The sequence below is a fragment of the Raphanus sativus genome, unplaced genomic scaffold (assembly GCF_000801105.2).
Source record: "Raphanus sativus cultivar WK10039 unplaced genomic scaffold, ASM80110v3 Scaffold0178, whole genome shotgun sequence".
Taxonomy (NCBI): Eukaryota; Viridiplantae; Streptophyta; class Magnoliopsida; order Brassicales; family Brassicaceae; genus Raphanus; species Raphanus sativus.
This window is the reverse complement of record NW_026615498.1, coordinates 1-7,984: the sequence shown is the minus strand read 5'-3', so window position 1 is coordinate 7,984 and position 7,984 is coordinate 1. Positions and strand designations below refer to the sequence as shown.

The window sequence follows — 7,984 nt, the reverse complement described above, 5'->3', positions numbered from 1 at the left end:
CATTTTTTTGATTTGTTCTTTATTCATCTTGGTTTGTTGGATCTTCTAGATTTCTTGATTTAGATCTCATCTCTGCTGGATCTTGATGAAAAGAAGAAATTTTGAAAAAAATGAAACAGACTTTATATTTTCATGAGATTCTCAAGTACAAGACTTTGAAAACTTGTGTTGCCTCAGTCTAAACGACCATTCATGTATTTTTCTTGTTCTTTTTGTAGATGGAAGAAGATTGCAAGTTTCGACACTGGGATGAGCTTATCCCTGAAACTCTTGGCTTAATATTTAGCCACTTACCTCTTCAAGAGGTCCTAACAGTTGTTCCTAGGGTCTGCAAAGCATGGAACAGAACAGTAACTGGACCTTACTTCTGGCAAGAAATAGACATTGAGCTGTGGAGTAACCGTTACCACCAGTCCGATCATCTCGATCGAATGCTTCAGCTGTTGATTAATAGGAGCTCTGGCTCTCTGCGGAAACTCTCAGTCACTGGCCTTCAAAATGACTCTATCTTCTCCTTCATTGCACAACAGTGAGTTATATTTTCCCACAGTCTCCCCTTTATTTTGCATATTATGATCACAGTGGGAAGAAGCTTGAAGCTGTCATAGACACATAATCTACATTTGTGTTTATATATTTATAGGAAACTCTGTCATTTGTCTTCAAAATGACTAGTTGTCATGCTAGAATCACTTTGAGAAGCTTTAAGTCACTACAGGAAATTCGCGCATTGATAGCAGTGCATAATAGCGTTTCTTAATTTGTGCTATGTTTAATATTTTAATAGCGTTTCTTTTTTTGTAAACGCTACGAATAGGTAGTCTTAATAAAAAAAATGGTGACGCGTAGAATACATAGCATTATGTATTTCAAAACGCTGTCGAAACTGGGAGCGGGGAGTCATAAAAAAAGACCCGCTTAACACTTAGTGAAATTTTCAGTCTCCCTCTCATCTCACTTACAGAAATGTCTCGATCGAGTTTTTCTCTTTTTTTTCATTTTCCATCTCACTTTGAGAAATTGATAGAGTGAAGACGATAATCAAGCAGCGTTTCTCCCTTAGAGATATCTCTCGATCCATTTCTCCCTTTCAAAAGCCGCCGAACATCTAAAACCTAGATCTACCAGTTCGCGAAGAAAGTGTTCGATTAAAGGTTTGTTTTTGGCTCTGTCTCATCGATTTCTTATAGATCTTGGGTTTAGAAACTATAATTTGTTTAAAGGTTTAGGTGTTTCGATTTCAATTTGTTTCAATTAGGGGTTTCTAATTTCAGTACTTTCTGTTTCGTTGGTTTGGGAGCTGTTGCGGTAATGGACAAGTCATGGGTTTGGCTTCCAAGGTATGAACTTCTCTACAACTTTCTTTGCTTAATCTTGAACTTCTCTACAACTTCCAAGGTTTGTGCTAATCGTTTTTTATAAATTACAGGGCAACCACTGAGTATGAGGAAGGTGCACGTGGTTTTGTGTATTCATCAGCAAAGAGATTGGGTAATCCTCTACAGATGTTATGTCCTTGTATCGACTGTCGGAATGTGTGTCATCAAACTGCTGGCACAATACTGGATCATTTGGTAATTAAGGGAATGGATCAGAAGTACAAGAGAAATGCGTGTTGGAGTATCCATGGAGAGAGGAGGTCTGAGAAAACAGTTGACGATCAACATGCTGAGTTAGAAACATACGAGTTGTTTAGATCTGCCTGCTTTGAAAATGGTTCAGAATCCTCGAATAAGGATGGAGAACAGCCTGAAGTTGTTGGGAGTCAAGAAGAACTTGAGTTTAAGAAGAAATTAGAGGATGCAGAAACTCCTCTATACTCGTAGTGCCCAAACTACACCAAAGTTGCAGCAATTATGGGTCTCTACCGCATCAAAGTGAAGAGTTCGATTTCAGAGAATTACTTTGATCAGCTTTTAAGTATGGTTCATGACATGCTTCCCAAGGGTAATGTGCTTCCAACATCAACATCTGAGATAAAGAAGTTCTTGAAGATATTCGGTTTTGGATATGATATCATCCATGCGTGTAAGAATGACTGCATTCTTTACCGGAAACAGTACGAGGTGATGAGTAGCTGTCCAAAGTGTGGGGCTTCAAGATGGGAAGTTGATAAGCATTCTGGTGAGACAAAGAATGGGATTCCAGCAAAGGTACTCAGGTATTTCCCTATAAAAGAAAGATTCAAGAGGATGTTTAGATCGGAGACAATGTCTAAGGATTTGCAATGGCATTTCAGTAATGCTTCTGAAGATGGAACAATGAGACACCCGGTTGACTCATTGACGTGGGCTCAGGTCAATGCTAGATGGCCTCTTTTTGCAGCTGAACCGAGAAACCTACGACTTGGTATATCTACAGATGGGATGAACCCGTTTTCTATCCAGAATACGAAGCATAGCACATGGCCAGTTATGTTGGTGAACTACAATATGCCTCCGACGATGTGCATGAAGTCAGAGAACATAATGCTAACCCTTCTGATACCTGGTCCAACTGCCCCAAGTAACAACATCGATGTTTATCTTGCTCCTCTGATTGATGATCTGAATGATTTGTGGAATGAAGGTATCAAGATATATGACTCATTATCCAAGGAGAATTTTACACTGAAGGCTATACTATTGTGGAGTATCAGCGACTATCCAGGTTTGGGGACCTTGTCTGGTTGTAAAGTGAAAGGGAAACAAGGATGTAATGTATGTGGGAAGGATTCACCTTCTAAGTGGTTGAAGTTTAGTCGGAAGTACGTCTATTTGGGAAATAGGAAACGACTTAGGCCTGGTCATCCTTACCGACGACGAAGGGTTTGGTTCGACAACACTACAGAGGAAGGGACGGCTAATAGAATTCAGACAGGAGCTGAAATATTTGAGCTGGTTAAGGATTATAAGAATGAATTTGGGAAACCTTTGGAGAAGAAAAGCAAAAGGAAAAGATCAGGTTTGTGTGATGGTGAGGAGCTTAGACATGAAGAATATGAAGAAGACTCTGACCAATGGAGGTGGAAGAAACGTTCTATTCTATTTGATTTACCCTACTGGAAGGTTAGTCTCTATTAAAAAAACGTGTAAATTCTTTATCACTTTCTGTGACTAATTTATGTTTTTGTTTGTTGAGTTAGGATATGCCGGTGCGTCACAACATCGACGTAATGCATGTGGAGAAGAATGTCTCTGATGCTATTCTATCCCTTTTGATGCACAATACTAAGTCAAAAGATGGTGTCAAAGCACGACAAGATTTGGAGGACATAGGGATTCGACGTAACTTACACACTCAGCAACGTGGGAAGAAAATGTACTTACCTCCTGCTGCTTATTGGCTGAGCAAGGAAGAGAAGAAGAGATTCTGTAAGAGATTATCAGAATTCAGAGGACCAGATGGCTACTGTGCGAACATTGATGTTCCTTTTGTTCGGTTAGGCCCCAATGCAAGCAAGATATGGGTTGATGTTCCTCTGATTGAAGATGCACCACTTTGGAGACCTAATTCAGAACTTCAGATCATTGCTGATGCTCAAGGAAGTATAGTTGCTTGGCCAAATGACAAACTCCTTTACATATGAATGCTCAAGGAATGTCTCACAAGAAATCTACTATGTTGTTGTACTTTTAAAAAACGTGAATGCTCTTTAGTACTTTAAAAAACAGAAGCCTTATGTCTGTGTTGATTTGTATGATTTGTACCACCTTGAATATTTAGTGTGTTGCTTGGTTATTATATTTTTCTTAAAAATATGCATTAAATAAACTATATAAAAACATTTGCATTAATAATAATACAAAATAATGTTTCAAAAATATAAATCGAAAACTCTAAATGGTTTAGGGTATATTTAGGGTATAGTTTAGGGTATAGAGTTTAGGGCATATTTAGGGTATAGTTTAGGGTAAAATTCATACAATTGGTTTATTCTAAAATAAAGTTAAGTTTAAATTAAATTCTGTAACAATAATATCATGAAATCTAATCTTACAATTTATCAGTTATTCAAAACCTAAACTCTAAAATCAATACCCTAAATGGCTTTGTATACATATGTGTGTCAAGTATTTCAATCATGACATCTATTTCATAAATTATAAATAACTAGTCACAAAAAGAATTTTCAGATGATTTGTAATGTTTTTACGATTGTTAAAATAATTACCAATTAACTATAACACCTTTTTATTTCATACAATTATTTTAAAAACATTTTAAATCACCATTTATGAATAACATGCTAAATCAGCCAATCACAGTATATCACCAAGATAGCTATTATAAACCACACGATCAGATTAGAACCTTCTCACATCTCACCGTTAAATCCATTGTCTCGGTGAGAGCCAATCATATTATATCACCAGGATAGCTATTCAAAACCACACGATCTGATTAGCTACTCACATCTCACCGTTAAATCACCTTCTCACATATCACTCGTAATCGAAGATCTCGATATCTCTCTCTCTCGTTTCCCTGAAAAGAAAGCTCATCTCTCTCTCATCTCGATCTCTCTCTCTCTCTCTCGTTTCCCTCAAAAGAAAGCTCCACGATCTCTGCAACCTTCTCTTATGTCTTAGGCTCCAAGATCTCTGTAACCCTTACCTTCTTTGTCGATATCTGTAACCCTCTCCGACGATGAACCCTTACTTTTGCCGTCTTCTGTGAAGAGATTTGGGTAAAACTAATCGTCTATTTGTCGTATCCTTGTAATTTTCCTTGAAGAGACTGCTTCTGATACTGTTTCTTTTTGTAGTTTTCCTAAAGCTCGAAGAAGCAAAGGAGGCAGGGACTCCTAAAGGTTAGGTCTTTCTTACATAGCAATTAGATGAGACACATAGAACTGATGTTTAGGTTTCTCTGTTTGCAGGTTTCTAATTGAGGATTTCATACGGTAATCTTATTTCTAATTGACAATTTCCTTTAATTTGTTGTTATAATATTGTTCAATAGTTTATTTGTTTCTTTGATTCAGAAATGCAAGCTAGGAAAGAAATAGTCTTAGCACTTCCGGCACCAGCAGTGCTTAGGATCATTCCACCACGCCACCAACAGCCAAGACAAGAGGCATCTCATGTTCCACCATCCCACCAACAGCCACGACAAGAAGCATGTGATGTTCCACCATCCCACCAACAGCCACGACAAGAAGCAGACGATGATGTGGTTGAGCTCACAGACCGACAGTACCAGAGAGCACTACAAGAAGCAGATGATGATGTGGTCGAGGTTACAGAAGGACAGTACCGGAGAGCTCTTGGATACTTGATCCGCATTGAGGAAGATGAAGAAGACATCGATCCAATGTACCGAAGAGTTATGTCTCAACGGAGACACTCTAAACAAGTGAAAGGAGAGTCTTCTAGAGGCAAGGGTCAAAGAAACTAAGGAGGTTTTGCTGAATTGTAATCTGTTTTTTTTTGTAGCAAAAGCTGAATGTAGTGATTAAAAAGGATTATGCTAATGTATTTTGGATTATCTAAAATTATTAATATATTAATTTTCGGATTTGATATTTGAAATTTATATATATATATATCAAAATTAAAAATTTCGGGATATCAAAAATTATAAATAATTTGCAAAACTGATTTTGTATTTTTTTTTTTAATTTTATATAAGCCTATTGCACAATAAGAAAACGCTGTATTACAAAATAATAAATAATATCGTTTTAAAAATACGCTATCTTAAAAAAGTGTAGCAAAAATTAATTACATTTAAGAAACCGCTATTGTGTCACAAATACATATCAATAGCATATAATAAAACGCTATTAAAAATGTTGTATGGTATGGTACGAGTACCAACTATAACATTAATAATACAATTAATGGCAGAAAGATAACGCTATCGTAAAATAAACAATTGCAATTAATAAAACGCTATCGTAAAAGTAACTAATGTAGCATTACGTAAAAGCGCTACAATAGCTCTCGGACCTATTGTCGCGGTCGAAGACACAGCGTTTCCAACAACGCTGCGATAGTAATAGATAGCGTTTATTGGACGCTATCAATGCGCGAATTTCCTGTAGTGAGTAGTTATAGTATGAGTTGGATGAGACTGACGTAACATGATGCCCAAGTTCATTTTCTGATTAATACTTTCTTTTGTTCCTTGTTTATTTTTGAAGTGCTGGTTCACTTGAAACCAGGTGCGAGAAGTTGTCTGAGCAATTCAGGTGTTGTAAACGTAGCTGAAAAGCTTTCATCTCTCACATTCTTGGACTTTAGCTATTGCTGCAAAGTAGGCCCAGAGGCGATACAAGCCATAGGCAAACACTGTCAATCACTGATAGAGTTCTCCAGAAACATGCATCCTTTGGACGTAGCGAGTTTAGTATCTCACGACAATGAAGCTTATGCGATCGCCAGCACAATGCCGAACCTGAAGCGGTTAGAAATTGCATACCATCGAGTCAGCACAGTGTTGGGTCAAAAACGGTTATCTCGAAATCAACGGCTAAAAATATTTATCGTGCGCGGACTTTCCATAAAACAAGCGTCGAAAGCAAAACAAGTCGTATAGCTTTAAAACCTATGTTAAAGTCGATCGTTCTTGTTTTACACGATAAACTTTACGAGAAAACCAACTCAGATTTAGTCGTAAAACTTCGATGATACAATCAAGAAGAACCGAGAGATATTAGGTCCGTAGCTGATATGACACGACCATACGAAATTATACGGAAGAAACGAGAAGTAATCTAAGTTTGGACAGGCCGAACGACAAGGAATCCGCCTTGAAACTTCAAAGAGCCCGTTCTCTCAAACCGTGAGGACCCAGAAAAATGAGCAAGATATCAAATCGTAGCCCTCGCCGAGAAGCAAGTTTCCGGGCGGCTAGCCCAGTGCTGGCTCTGGCTGCCGGGCGGCTAGCCCCGTGCTGGTCCTTGCCGCGGAAAACTTCAAAGAGCCCGTTCAAACCGTGAGGACCCAGAAAAAGAGCAAGATATCAAATCGAAGCCCTCGCCGAGACACAGGTCCCGGGCGGCTAGCCCCAGTGCTGGCTCTGGCTGCCGGGCGGCTAGCCCCCGTGCTGGTCCTGGCCGCCGGGAACTTAAAGAGCTGTTCTTTCAAACCGTGAGGACCAGAAAACGAGCAAGATATCAAATCGAAGCCCTCGCCGAGATGCAGGTGCCGGGCGGCTTGCGCCCTACTGGTCCCGGCGCCGGGCGGCTAGCCCCCGTGCTGGCCGTGGCCGCCGGCGGCTAGCGCCCGTGCTGGCCGTGGCCGGCGGCGGCTAGCGCCTGTGCTGCCGTGGCCGCCGGCGCGGCTAGCACCCGTGCTGGCCGTGGCCGGCGGCGGCTAGCGCCCGTGCTGGCCGTGGCGCCGGGCGGCTAGCCCCGTGCTGGCCGTGTCCGCCGGCGGCTAGCGCCCGTCTGGCCATGGCCGACGGGCGCCTAGCCCGTGCTGGCTCGGGTCGTCGGGCGACAAGCTTCCGTGCATAAGTTCTAGGCCCCGGCCGTCAGAAGTCTGTACTTTGCGTCTTTCCTAAGTTTTCGCGGAACGAATCGTTGAGATTCCACGTACAAAATCCCGTTCTTACTCCCAAACAAGATTTGTCGGAAATACTTCGGAAACTCGTAAGATATCAACGGGAAGGAAGATCTTAAATTCTTCATGGCGAAACAGTGATGGTTATTCTTAAGACACCACTCATCTCAACTCTACGAAGGATTGAAGATCTTCCGAAGAAATCTTAGAAAACAACGGAAGTCCTAGAGACGGCCCGAAAGGGACCAAACGATCGGACAGTCCGCTTACGATTATCTGAGATAGATACGACGATTTACGTTATCTTTACATAACAAGATAAATGCTAAATTTCCAGAAGGATAAATGTCAAGTTTCCCGAAGATAAATGTCAAGTTTCCCAATAAACATGAAGGCCGACGAAAATGGAAAAAGCCCGCTTCGCGCCCAAAAGGAGAATAGACCGTCATAAGGAGGAGTATATAAAGCAGCTTGAGGAGAGAAGCAAAGGGGGG

At 40.5% G+C, this 7,984-nt stretch overlaps 1 pseudogene; it reads left to right on the top strand.

The window, feature by feature from the left end:
• Positions 1–218: 218 nt before the first annotated feature.
• On the top strand, positions 219–6,437 carry LOC130501372 (F-box protein FBW2-like; annotated as a pseudogene).
• Positions 6,438–7,984: the final 1,547 nt, after the last annotated feature.